The 13,434-nt window shown below is 38.6% G+C and overlaps 1 long non-coding RNA gene across 1 annotated transcript in view; it reads left to right on the forward strand.

The window, feature by feature from the left end:
- Positions 1-692: 692 nt before the first annotated feature.
- Positions 693-13,434, forward strand: part of LOC121395023 — a 42,810-nt gene continuing 30,068 nt past the window's right edge. Inside the window, exon 1 of the long non-coding RNA XR_005962182.1 lies at positions 693-1,064. This is a non-coding gene — a long non-coding RNA (uncharacterized LOC121395023). The remainder of the gene's footprint in view (positions 1,065-13,434) is intronic.

The following is a 13,434-nucleotide window of genomic DNA, read 5'->3' on the forward strand; positions in this document are numbered from 1 at the left end:
AAATTATGAAATAATGAAGACCAATTGAAAAGTTGCTTAAAATTAGCCATTCTATAACATACTAAAAGTTAATTTGAAGGTGATCCACCCCTCAAACAACAGGTTAATTCTCCTTTATTTCCCTTTGGCCAACTCTGCATACAGAACCACTTGTTTTATAGCACAGATACAGCCTAGGTTCAGAGCCATATATCCAAACCTGCAGACAGCCTGTCTCAGCACATAATGCCTCATGTGAAAGTTAACCTCTTGTTTGTAATATTAATGCAGTGCTATATATATGGCATGAGGCGAGTAAATACCTTCTGTTTTCAGAAGGCTTAATGTTGCATGTCTTACACTTGAAGGGCTTTTAGGCTCCTTTTAGTCCATCTCAACTTAACCAGGTTCGTGCCACTCCAAATGTCCAACCCACTCATAAGCCATGTTCCATTATCTTGCACTGATCAGATCTAACAAGATCGAGACAGACTATCTGCAAGTTTGGATAAACGGCTCAGAACTATTAGGCTGTATCTGTGCTGTAAAACCAGCGGTTCTGGATGCAGAGTTGGCCAAAGGGACATAAATTAGTGATTTGCATGTCTCTGCCCAGAATGCCTCATGTGAGAGTTAAACTTTAATGTTTGGTGTAGCGCTATAATAAACTGACTTGTGCTAGGGCAGTTTTAGCTACTTTCCTTTGTGAGCTGAGACCAGGCCCGGACTGGCCGTTTGTGAATACGGGCAAATGCCCGTTGGGCCGCTGCCTGTGCAGTGTAAATGGGCCGCGGGGCAGTGCGCACCGCACCATAACAAAATTAAGGAGCTTACTTCCTCCCGCAAGATCCTCTGTGCGCACAGTAGCAGACGATAAACAGATCATTTTCTTCAGTCTGAAGAGCTCACCCCAAGGGCCGCGTATGTTTTCTTTTCTGTTTTTTTTTTTCCGTGTCTGGACTGCTGAGGGGGGTGGGGGTTTAAGCAAGTATGCGGAGGAGAGGTGGGACTGAAAGAAGAAGCGTCCTATACGTCACCTGTGTGCTCTCAGCTATGGGACAGTCACAGATAACAGCCAATTGCAGGTAGGGAAAAAGGTGCCAGTGTATGTCTGTGTTGTCCAGTATTCAGCTGACAGGCAGGATGGATTGCAGACACTGGTGCTGCAGATTCATCCTCTCCCCCCCCCCCAGACTATCAGTTCAGAAAGAATGCTGGGCAAGTAAAGAGGATACAAATCATTTTTATTACACTGCCTCATGATTTTTTTTTTAACCCTTTCCTTGTTAGCAAAAATTGCATTTGTGCCATTTCTGGGGGTATTTATTCACGGAATTCTCACTGTGTTCATCCTGCTTTTACTCTCCTCTGGGGTAGTATACATGGAATTGCAACTGTGTCTTTTGGGTTTTATAAATTAAATTGCATCAGTGTCTTTTTTTTAAAAATAAATGTTTAGCTATCTATATTCAATATTCCTCCCATAGTGGGCATGGTCACAGAACAATTCAGCAGGAATAGTCCCTTAGTTTGCTCATAGTCTGTACAGAGAGATCCCATAAAACTATGGCAGCATAGGTATTCCCTGTACTAAACACAATTCAGCAGTAACAGTCCCCTAAGTTTGCTCATAGTCTGTACAGAGAGATCCCATAAAACTATGGCAGCATAGGTATTCCGCTGTACTAAGCACAATTCAGCAGGAACAGTCCCTAAGTTTGCTCATAGTCTGTACAGAGAGATCTCATAAAACTATGGCAGCATAGATATTCCTCTGTACTAAGCACAATTCAGCAGGAACAGTCCCTAAGTTTGCTCATAGTCTGTTCAGAGAGATCCCATAAAACTATGGCAGCATAGGTATTCCCTGTACTAAGCACAATTCAGCAGGAACAGTCCCTAAGTTTGCTCATAGTCTGTACAGAGAGATCTCATAAAACTATGGCAGCATAGATATTCCTCTGTACTAAGCACAATTCAGCAGGAACAGTCCCTAAGTTTGCTCATAGTCTGTTCAGAGAGATCCTATAAAACTATGGCAGCATAGGTATTCCCCTGTTCTATTTACCATATAACAGGAAGGTTTGAAGGTAGTTCTTTAAAAATACAAAAATACTGTGAAAATGAATTCCTGTGTTATGTTTGCAGTTGAACTCTATAGAAATAAATAAGTGAAATGAGTAATTATCATGGGACAAAAGGAAAGGCAGTCACTTTTCGTCACCCAGCCTTGGAACCCTGTGCCAAATGGAAAAACTCCATTTAGGGGGCCATGCCAAAATGGTTTCAATTGGGCCCCACAGTTGGTAAAACCAGCCCTCCACATGGGCCTCTCTGCACAGTCTGCTGTCCCGATATTTTTTTTTACTTATCGGAGGCCTGGACCACCTTTTTTTCCTAATTTTATTGGGGGCCCTGACCACCAATGTTTTATTTATAGCTTGTGTGGGTGGGGGAGCTTGGTTGCCAATGTCACACATATATACAGGTATGGGACCTGTTATCCAGAATGCTCCAGACCTGGGGTTTTAAGGATAATGGATCTTTCCCAAATCTTGATCTTCATACTTTAAGTCTACTAGAAAATCATATAAACATTAAATAATCCCAATAATATAATTTTGCTCCCAATAAAGACTAATTATATCTTAGTTTGGCTCAAGTACAAGCTACTGTTTTATTATTACAGAGAAAATGAAATCAATTTTAAACATTTGGATTGTTTGAATATAATGGAGTCTATGGAAGATGGCCTTTCTGTAATTTGGAGCTTTCCGGAAAATGGGTTTCCGGATAACCCCCATACCTGAAGTGGGCTGCTTTGATTTTTTTTGCCAGGGCTGCTTTTTAATCCCAGTCCGGCCCTGGCTGAGACCACAGATGAGCTCTCTTTCTCAGGGGTAAGCCCTCGCAGCAGTGGGGAGGCAAGGGTCTAGTGTAACTGTAACCTGGTGCGATAGCACAATGATGGGCGCCAGTAGTTCTTTAACAGTTAAACAAAGAACTGTATTTATTGAACAATAGCACATAGATCATTTAGCACATTGATCCACAATGGAGTATAGAACATACACAGCAGCATAAAGGAAACATATACTCACAGCACGTATAGGCTGAATCCCCACAGGCTAGGGAATATACAGCAGAGAGTAAGTTGACAGCATGTGCTGGGTATTGCCCAGTTTTCAGTATATCTTCCAGTGGCAGACTAGGGGAACTCCTGACATCCCTATCTCAACACTTGGTTCCTTACTCTGGGTCAGTAATACCCTGGGATCTTAATCCCTCTAATCTCCTCGGCGGAGCCTTGAGCTGCTCAACTAAATAACCTCTCTATCACTCCTAGAGCAATCTATAAACGAGTATAGCTGTCTAATTACTAGGGCCAAGGCGCCTAGGGTCAACACTACCCATTCCCTTCCAGTCTGCTTGGTTGGGCTAAAGCAATGGACCCAGAGCACATGGTTCCTAAACCTTTTATACTCTGGCACAGTGCCATCTGGTGTACACTGTGGGAACTATAGGGGTTACATAAGCACAAGGTCCCCATAAGGACCCACTGAGGTGTCCATATTACTAGGGATGTGCCTGTCTGTAAAGTGTAAGGGTGGCTAAGATTTTCACATCCCTACATTGGTATTAAGGCAGTGCTATGTGTACGGCACGAGGCAAGTAAATACCTTCTGTTTTCAGAAGGCTTTGTGTTGCATGTGAAGGGGTTTGTGGCTCCTATTAACCCGTCTCACGCTAAACAGGCTAGGTTTTTATACAAGTACAAAGGCACATTGAATTGATCTGAAAATTGTTTGGTGGACTCATGAGTTGGGAAAACCCATACGATATACCTGGGTACTGGCCACAGTTGGTCAAACAATTTAGATTGAAACTACCAAATTGTAAGTCCTGGTAACCTGACGTGAGGCTACATTAGATTACACAATGATAAATTATCCATGACATATTTAAGGGATATCAATACATTCATTAAATAGTATATAATTTATAACATGCGATGGGTCACAATGAAAAATACTGTATGTAGCACCAATAGTTAAAGGAATGAGTTGACATAGCAGCTTATCCTTTTCAGTGCATACATCTAAGGGCCATGGCACACTAAACATTACATTGATCTACTCATAGCAACAAATACAATCTTGGTTGCATCTCTTTTAAGATGTCAAAGCCATTTGGGCATTTGTGTGGTAGCAGGGAATTTGGTTGAAGCTTGATGCTAGAGAACAAGCCAAAGCCCAAATGTGTATCCAGAGGGATAAACAAGCTTGAAAATAGGTAATGATATAGGGAGCGAGCAATCATAGTACTCAGGGACAAGCAGAGAGTCCACATTGGGATAAACCCTTTACTTGTGTTTACATAAAATAAAACCATTAATGTACACTACTGTATGTATTATTTTAAAACTAATAGCTGAAGGGCTTAGGGCTTATTAATGTGCACACAGTTCAGTACAAAATGAAAAAAGGGTCTCAAAATTGCAGCCACCCAAATTCTGTTCACATACTGTAGGTACCTCTGTCAATGCAAGCTCCTTTATACTGCGCTCACTAAACTACCTGTTTCATTTGCTTTGTTGTATTAAGAGTAAAGTCCAAGCATAGGGTGCATGTGCAAAGGAACCACGGCATGAACACCTGTCTTCAGGACATGGTTCTTCCAAGGTTACCTTTACATGATATACCTATGCATGCAAATTACTACTCCTAATGAATCATCTTCATCTGTTTCTGGTGCCACAAACATCACCATCCTGGAAATAATGTAATTTGTCTCTCTCATTAATATGATTAACATATACCCACAACTTGCAAGTGAATGTAGACTGAAACATACATTTTCAATGGTAAACCACGTACGTTTTGCTGATGCCTGCAACTGGAATTATGGGAAATAATGCTGCAATTTCAATCATGGTGCATTATGTACTAGTTTTGAAACAAGTTTACTGCAAATGCAGTCAAAGATTGAGCAGATTTTGGGATTGGTTATGTTGCTTGCTCTTTGACATGAATGACAAACAGGAGAATATAGGAGAATATGGAGCAGTACAGATGTTAGTAACATCTTTTTAGATGGCAAGGGAAGCTCTTCACTGGAAATTTAATTTTACATTCATATCTTAATATTGCTGCTAGATACAAAAACTTTTAATGTCAGTAAAATATTACAGCTTGCATTTTAATCCAAAATTCTGCTCTTGGATATGAGTCATTTATAAACTGACCTGAGCCCAAAATGATTTCACCATTACCTGGTTTGTGGGAACCTCTGTTTAGAACACATTTCCCTTGTGATGCATATCCTTATTCCAGTGCATTGGCGAATATTTCTGTGGCCCACCCATGTGTCCTGCTTTGGTTTGAATGATGTCAGCCTTAAACTTTTTTTTCTTTTTCCTAGTTACAAAATACTGCATAAAAAAACATGAAATTAATGTTTATTTAGCCGCTAATTATTTTGATGTGTGACAGAAGCCAGTCCCCATAAAATATGTTGACACAAAAGTAGATTTTAAAATGAAGCCACTTCAGCCGTCCAGCTACAGTTTATGATGTAATGAACAGGACCCCAAAAGAAAGTTGCCATCAGTCAGACCTGACCGCTCAAGTGACAGGACGGCTGGCAATGCTTAACGGCTGTAGCGGGATGTACTAATATTTACAGGAAAAGAGGGTCTCTGGCTTTGCTGGAAAAACACCACTTTCCCAATATGATTGCTCCTGCATGGGAGTCCTTAACAAACAGCTACCATGGGAGGAAGAAACTGTGTGAGCTTTCATCAAGCACTAATATTTACTTTGAATTTTTAAAAAAAGTCACAATCATATAAAACAGACTCAGCAGGGCAAAGAATAAATAATGACATACTTCTGATGGAATATTCTGATGAAAACTAGGAGCAGACATGGATACGTGTATATTAAAAAGAAACCTAAAAAGTGAAAACTCACTAGCCTTTTCTTTCCTAATAAGTGATCTTTTACACATTCTTTTGGTTAGCAAGTGGGTACTTGCTAAATAGTTTGCTTGACCCTAGACATTTATGGCAGACTTAAGCAGAGAAAACATCTAAATCTTTAAAGCCAAATGCCCTGTCTTGAGGCACGATAAAGTAAAGCAATTTAAGAATTCTTGTTTTGGCTTGTTTTTATTTGATGTTTCTAATGCAATATGTGCACAAGATAAACAGCAGGCATATGATGTAATAACAGTTGCAACGTTTGCTCTGGTTCTGGTAAACCAATGAGCAGGAAGCAATTATAAAGTGCAGACTTGACAACACCTTTTAAATACATCAGATACTTGTAGTCATCATATAAATATGTGATAAAGAAATAAGTTAGTTCTAACTGGGAGATGACTGAAGGACATGTGCTGGGCATCCCAAGGTTATAACATGAATCTTGTAAATATTTAGATTACATGAGGAGAATGGAAAGGGAGGGGTACAGCTGAACAGATGGAAAAAAAGAAGAAAGTTGTCCAGGACTAAGAATAAGGAACTGCTAAAAGCAAATAAAGAAGTTTCAGGGAAGTAAAGAATAAATAGTGGACCAGAAAGAGTGGAGACAATCGGTGGTATAAACAGTAAAGGAGAAGTTGGTAAACTTTTTTAAGTAGTTAGCAAACATAGATAGATAGATAGATAGATAGATAGATAGATAGATAGATAGATAGATAGATAGATAGATAGATAATCTAGCTAGATACTCTAGATAAGTAAAAAAAAATGTATTCACATACCATGTATGTCTAATGTTTCGGTCCTCATTAGGACCTTTACTGTACACCTCAAACAAAAAAAGGGGATAAAGTGCTGACACTTTATTCAAATGTATACATATATACAAAACCAAAATGGCGTAAGCACACCTATTAATCTGTGAAATGCCACCAGTAAACACAAAATGATCTATAAAAAAACACTGCACTCGACTTCCAGAGTACAATCAGTGGTGGAACAACCGGGGGAGTAGGGGGATGCGATTGGGCCAGGGCCTGCACCCCCTCAGGGCCCCCCAGCAGCTCACGGACCTCTGATTCCGGGAGGAAAATCGCATACAGAGGGGGGTGGGGGGGGGCCCGGGGGGCGGCCTGGCTGCACATCCCCCAACAGGCCCCCCTCTAGTTACGTTACTGAGTACAATATTATAATAATCCAATGTTATATACAGCATATATAATGTATAGTGCTGGACAAATCTGTCACGCTTTCCTTTGCCAGAAAATTCATGAAATAGTGAATATGTACTAAAGGCATTGATGTAAATGGGCGTTTTCTGCTGTGAATTTTTTGCACAAAATACATTGGGGTCAATGGGAAGTGTTTCAAAGCAACTTTTTTCATGCAAAATACATTGGGGTCAAAGGGTGTTTTGTTGCTGCATATTTCCGCAGCAAACTTTTTCCGCGGTTTTGTATAGCAAAATAATTAAAGAAAGTACACCAAGGCAGGCAGTAATTAGATTATGAAGGGAAATTATTGCAGTTTGTGGCTGTGGCTTCATATAGTCAGGGACGCACACTGAGGCTATATATAGTGGCAAGCTTGTTGCCTGTAAATACACTTTTTGGGAGAAATTAGCTATGGTAGGCAGGTAAGCATAGGATCAAGAGCATAAAGGGGTCTCAAGGCAAAAACACAGATTCATTTCAGCAAGTCTTCCCAACTTTAAGTCCCAGGAACACAGTTCAATAGCGTTCAACTGCATGCATTCAAGACTTTTCTCCACACTGGGGTTCTCTCCATACAGGGTGGCTTCCACACTTTGTAATATTCTGGGCTTCTCACTAAGCCATGCTGACTCTCCCCTCCAGGATTACAAATTGACCAGCCTCTGGCCTGTCTCACCTTCTGGCTTTTCTCATCCCTTTAGATGCAGTGATGTGGTCACTTCTCCCTCTTCTCCTTGTAGTGGCAGGCAGAATTCCCAGTCCCTCTGGGAGTTCCCATCACAGACAGGTAACCTCCCTGTTCTGTGCCCCTGCTCTTTGTGAATTGGTGCCTTAGCCTATGATTACATTAGCAGACCATGGTAGGGCTGATTTTAATATAAAAGAAAATCTGGAGTTGTTGGGGGGGAGGTGATCAGGGGATGTTATCAACTATAAGCACCCTTCCACCTGTGCTTGACCCTTTCCCTGGAGTTATAAGGATACCTCAAAATTGGGGTTTGCCATTACCACCCCACAGTGTTAATGAAAGGTTATTTAGTTATCCAAGTTATTGTACTGTTTTTTTTTTTAAACATTTATGAATTCGGAAAAGACAAAGCTTGCATATTCTAAAGATTCTTTTCTGGCTGGGCTTCATTTTCACTTTTGAAAATGGATGAATGAAAAGTGAAATCCGACCTTAGCCAGATTAAATTCACACTAGTTCAACCTTATCTGAGCTGAGATTAAATAACCAGCAGCAAAAGTCTTTCATTTTCTCTTTCTGTCAGTCCTTTCATCCTGAAAGGTTATGAGTGCATTTGATTCCTATATCTTTGTTAATAATTTCACCCAACTGATTTATTTTAAGTGGTCCTTCCAGATAGATTATACTGCATTATATTACAGTTTTCGGAACCAGCTGGAATACAAATAATAGCTCTCATGAGTAAGGATAATTTGAGTGTCTTTAAATGTCCTAGAGTTAAGGTTAATGCACCAAGAGTTTCAACATCTCATATGTAACATTATCTGATACAAAAATACCAGAAATGATCTTTGGAAGGTTGAGAACATAAAACAACCTTTCACATTCTTTTAGAAAGTATGTGCAATTACACTTGACAATCCTTGAAAAATATTATTTTAAAGTAACCAAATCATTTATTCAGATGATAGAAATATGGAGAGTTTGATAGCAAGATAACAGTCAGACTAGAATATGGGAGGGAGAGAACATGGAATAGGATGGGGTAAAGACTGAAATCATTTTATAAAGGCATAATAAACCCTGATATGCATTTAGTTGACACAAGACTGAACTATTGCAGTGTAGTTTCCACGTCCCAGGACCAGGATGTATCAATATGCTATAGTTAGTGATGGGCGAATTTCTCCCGTTTCGTTTCAAATTATTTTGACAACGACAACAATTCCGACGCCGTAGACAATTCCGCTCATTAAAGTCAATGGGCGCTTTTAATTGTTGCCGGCGTCGGAACTGTCGCCAGTGTAAAGAAAAAGTTGACAATAAAACTTGGAAATTTGCAGCGAATTTGCGCCTCCCGAATAAATTCACCCATCACTAGTTATAGTTAGTCCTATTGCTCAAGTCTGTGACTGCATGGGATGTAATAACTAACAACAAACTAACTAACATAACAAACTAACAAACATCAGAGTCAGTTAAAGCAGATCAACAGTCTCTGGTCAATGTACATTGATGTTTATGAGTTGTCAGTTTTGCCTCATATAAAAGTTGAAATGTGTAAAGCAGAGGGAGAGACCAGAACATATTTATGACAATTCATAATAAATGGGATTTAGTGTTTTTTTTAAAGTTAAGATGTGTTTTTTAAGCATGGGGAGGCCCTAGGGTTAATAAATTGTCATGAAATACTACTAATATTTTTTAGTGTTTGCTACTGCGTTGTGTCAAAAAAAGTCTTTATCAATAGAAAATCTACCATTTTGCCATGGGACATCCCATAGGTAATTAGACGGCTGCTCTCGACTGTGCATTACAAATAAGGTGCAAAAGCAGTAGGTAAAGAGCCAGGTACCTCTTACTTGATCCTGAGAATGCAATGCTAACAAAACAAAAAGTTAGGATAGTACATGTGTTTGCAACACCCTTTAAAGGAGAAATAACCCCCAATAAGAAAAACCCCTACCTACTACCCTAGGTAACTCCCCTCCCTGCTTCCCCCGCATAGTTAGTTACCCCTGAAATTTCCCCTAACAGTTTTCTTATGCATCGTGCACAGTAAGTGCAGTGGAGCTCATAGGTGACATCTTCCGGAACTCCGGTCTTCTTCTAGACCTCTTCACAATTTCTGGCACTTTTGGGGCATGCATAGTTGCTATGAACCGGAAGACTGCTCCAACTGTGCTTGTGCCAATACGACGCTCACTTACAGAAGAAAACAAAGATCCAGAAGGTTGCGCTCCGAATGCGCGGGATATCGGTTTTCCCGGATCTTTAGGGATCTTTTCATAAAGTGGATCTCCATTTGTCTATGAAAAAATAATTGAAATACTAATTAAACCCAATAGGATTATTTTGCCTCCAATCAGGATGAATTATATGTCAGTTAGGTATTATATCTCACTTAGTTAGTAAGTACAAGATACTGTTTCAATATAACAGAGAAAAATTAAAACATTTTTACAAATTTGAAGGATTTTATTATAATGGAGTCTATGGGAAAGGGTCCTCCTGTTATTTGCAGCTTTCTGGATAATGGATCCTACACTTTGGTTGAAAAATACATAAAATACAATATATACTGTATTGTTTATATTCAGTGTGCTAGAAGAATAAGATACATCTTGATTTTAGAATGCAATATATTCAGCACATAAGGGTCTTATTTTTTCGTGATAATGGAAAGTGTAATTTGTTAGAAATGATTGTTATGGCTGCTGTGGTTTGCAACTGATTATTTCAGCACAGTCAGATCACCTTGTAAATATATAAACCGTCTAAAAAATATACATGTGGCGACATGAATTTAGGCTGGGTGGGCCGGGGGAAAAATAACTTAGCTCCGTTCCATTTGGCTCCATACAATAAAATGTATCAAATGTTCAGTCATAAATCTTTACAAATCAATATGAATCCCTAAGTTATTCTACAAAAAAACTAGAAATATTTTTCTTAAATTCTATATCTTATATTTACTGGAAGGAATTCTGGATGAACATAGCTAGATAGGAATACATTTGAAGATAACCATTAGATCAGTATTAGACGTGTATATTATAACTAAGAGTAAATAGTGTCTGGGCAAAATTGCCATTCATCAATGCAAAAATGTTCTCAGTTTCTCAAAGGGGTTTCCAGTAGATTTATTGTTTATTTTATGTTATTGCTCTCTTGATATATTGTGCTGCTTTAAATGGGATCTGTTTTCATTCATTATTAAATGTAGTGCACAGAGAGAACCAGAGCCAGGGAATGTGATTCAGTGAGGCAACTCATTGTCATGCTGAAACCCAGGCTCCCCTGTGCAAACACTGAAGGCCCTATTGGCTACAAATGAATTGCTTTTCTGGTTCAAACTTTTCAGTGGGCCCAGCTATTAAAAAAACACAAAGGAATATTATGGAATCAACCCTACAATCTGCTTTGGTACTACATCTATGTACATAAAGAAAGATGCACCACAATGAAATTAATGTTTCATTTCAATAAAGCCATGCATTCCAAAGACTGTATTTCTTATCTCACAGGCGTATAAATTCATGATTATTTAATCTGCAAATAAAAGCATGGCATGCTGGATTTGTTTAAGTTGCAAATATGGCTCCTTGGAAATGACGTTATTAATATCTGCTCATACACAGTATGAGGCCCCCTTATCAAAATTTAAGTTTGTCATTTTAAAGTTTCTACTTTTAATAAACTCACATTTAAAACTTGAAAGTTTGCTTATTTATCAAAAAATCTGAATACAAATTGAATAAAATCATGGAAATATTTGAATAACTCAAATTTTTGAGCCAAAAAAAAAAAAATCAGATTTGAACATTGTTAAATCACCCTCTTAAGGAAAAGACAGGGCCGACCAGCACTCAAACGGATCCACAGGCCCAGAGAGGTTCAATTAAAAAATGATTTTATTTATACAAAGTTAAAAATATAAATCTGCATCTCCATCCACCCAGGAATGGAATGCCTTTCTAGCAAGAACTGAATATTAAAGTATATTATTATCAGTATGTCAATGTCTTTATATAATCACAGTTATCAACAGTGTCGGACTGGGATGCCAGGGGCCCATCAGAAAACCTTAGACGGTGGGCCCACTTTCCAAACTATTATTCCTCCTCTCCTCAGTCAACCTCTTTATTCTCCTAGTCTTTTATTTCTACTTACTATATTAATCTACTATACTTTACTTTACTATATTATATCTACTATACTTTATTCTTCCATTATTAATCCTCTTTTTTACCATATAGAAATAGAGAATGTCCATGAATTGGTTAGAAGCAAGAGGCCCACTGACACCTGGGCCCACCGGGAGTTTTCCTGGTATCCCTGTGGGCCAGTCCGACACTGGTTATCAAGCCTCGGAGACTTAAACATTCCAGCAGAGGACACATCATTCCCTATATAATCATATAAAACCAGCATGGCTCCTTTAGAGTTACCTCCCAAAAATAATACACCTTACAGTATGCCTTTACTTTCATATATGAGCTCTATTCATACTTTTCTTATTTATCCTCTAAAAACAGAGCTTTCCTTCTGACAATCATTTTTTCTGCCATTTCATTTGTATTTAAATGTTGAGCATCTGAAATAGGGCTGCAAATTGTGAAGTTAATGGGCAGCCAAATTACCATCCACACCGCTCAAGCTTTGGTCTGGCAGACTCTTCACTCTATTTAGAAAGTCATTGAGCAATGTGGAAATGATAATTGGCTGAAAAACATGATTGGGTATTTGTCTGCCATTACTTTCTGAACATTAAACACAGAAATATTTCCCTAGACAAGCAGTTCATTAGTTGAGCCAGAATATTTTTTTAAAGCTCTCAGCTGGCGATTTGTTCAGAATAAGACTGTCAAAAGAGAAATAACTTCTGGAACAAACAAAGCTTTGTTTCATGCTAAATGTAGTAAATTTGTTACCTCTTCTACTCTATAGAGTATATACCTCTGCCAAGTTAGCAGTTCTTACTCTGTAATATGTTGTTTTTATTGTATATATTAGTACCTGGCCAACAGGTAACTAACATGGCCCTGAATTAAACCATGTAATGGATAGTAATGGGCAAATCTGTCCTGTTTCACTTCGCAGAAAAATTTGCGAAACTCTGGGAAAAATCATAAAATGGGAAAAATTTGTGAAACACATTGAAGTAAATCAGCGTCAAAATAAGAGTGGCATCTTTTTTATGAGCGACTATTTTGTCCAAATGCATTAAAGCCAATGGGCGTCCAAAAAATTTTGACGAGTGGCAGTTTTTATGTGCGCACCAATTTTACCGCGCAACAATTTTATTTGTCGCTCAAATTTTTGTCGCCATTTCGCGAAAAACATTAGCTGGGTGGCAAAATGCTGCAATTCTCTGTGAATCCATTACTAGTAGTGGATAAATATCTTGAGCTAAGAAATAAAGCTTGATTTTTTAATCCAAATAAAACATTAGATATCATTGGCCGCACCAGTAAGGATTAACATATTTCCTACCTAATATACAACCCTAGCTGTCACAGCTTATTGCCCCCCTACACTCCATGTAACAGTAAGGGAGATGTAATAAA

The sequence above is a fragment of the Xenopus laevis genome, chromosome 6S, assembly GCF_017654675.1.
Source record: "Xenopus laevis strain J_2021 chromosome 6S, Xenopus_laevis_v10.1, whole genome shotgun sequence".
Lineage (NCBI taxonomy): Eukaryota > Metazoa > Chordata > Amphibia > Anura > Pipidae > Xenopus > Xenopus laevis.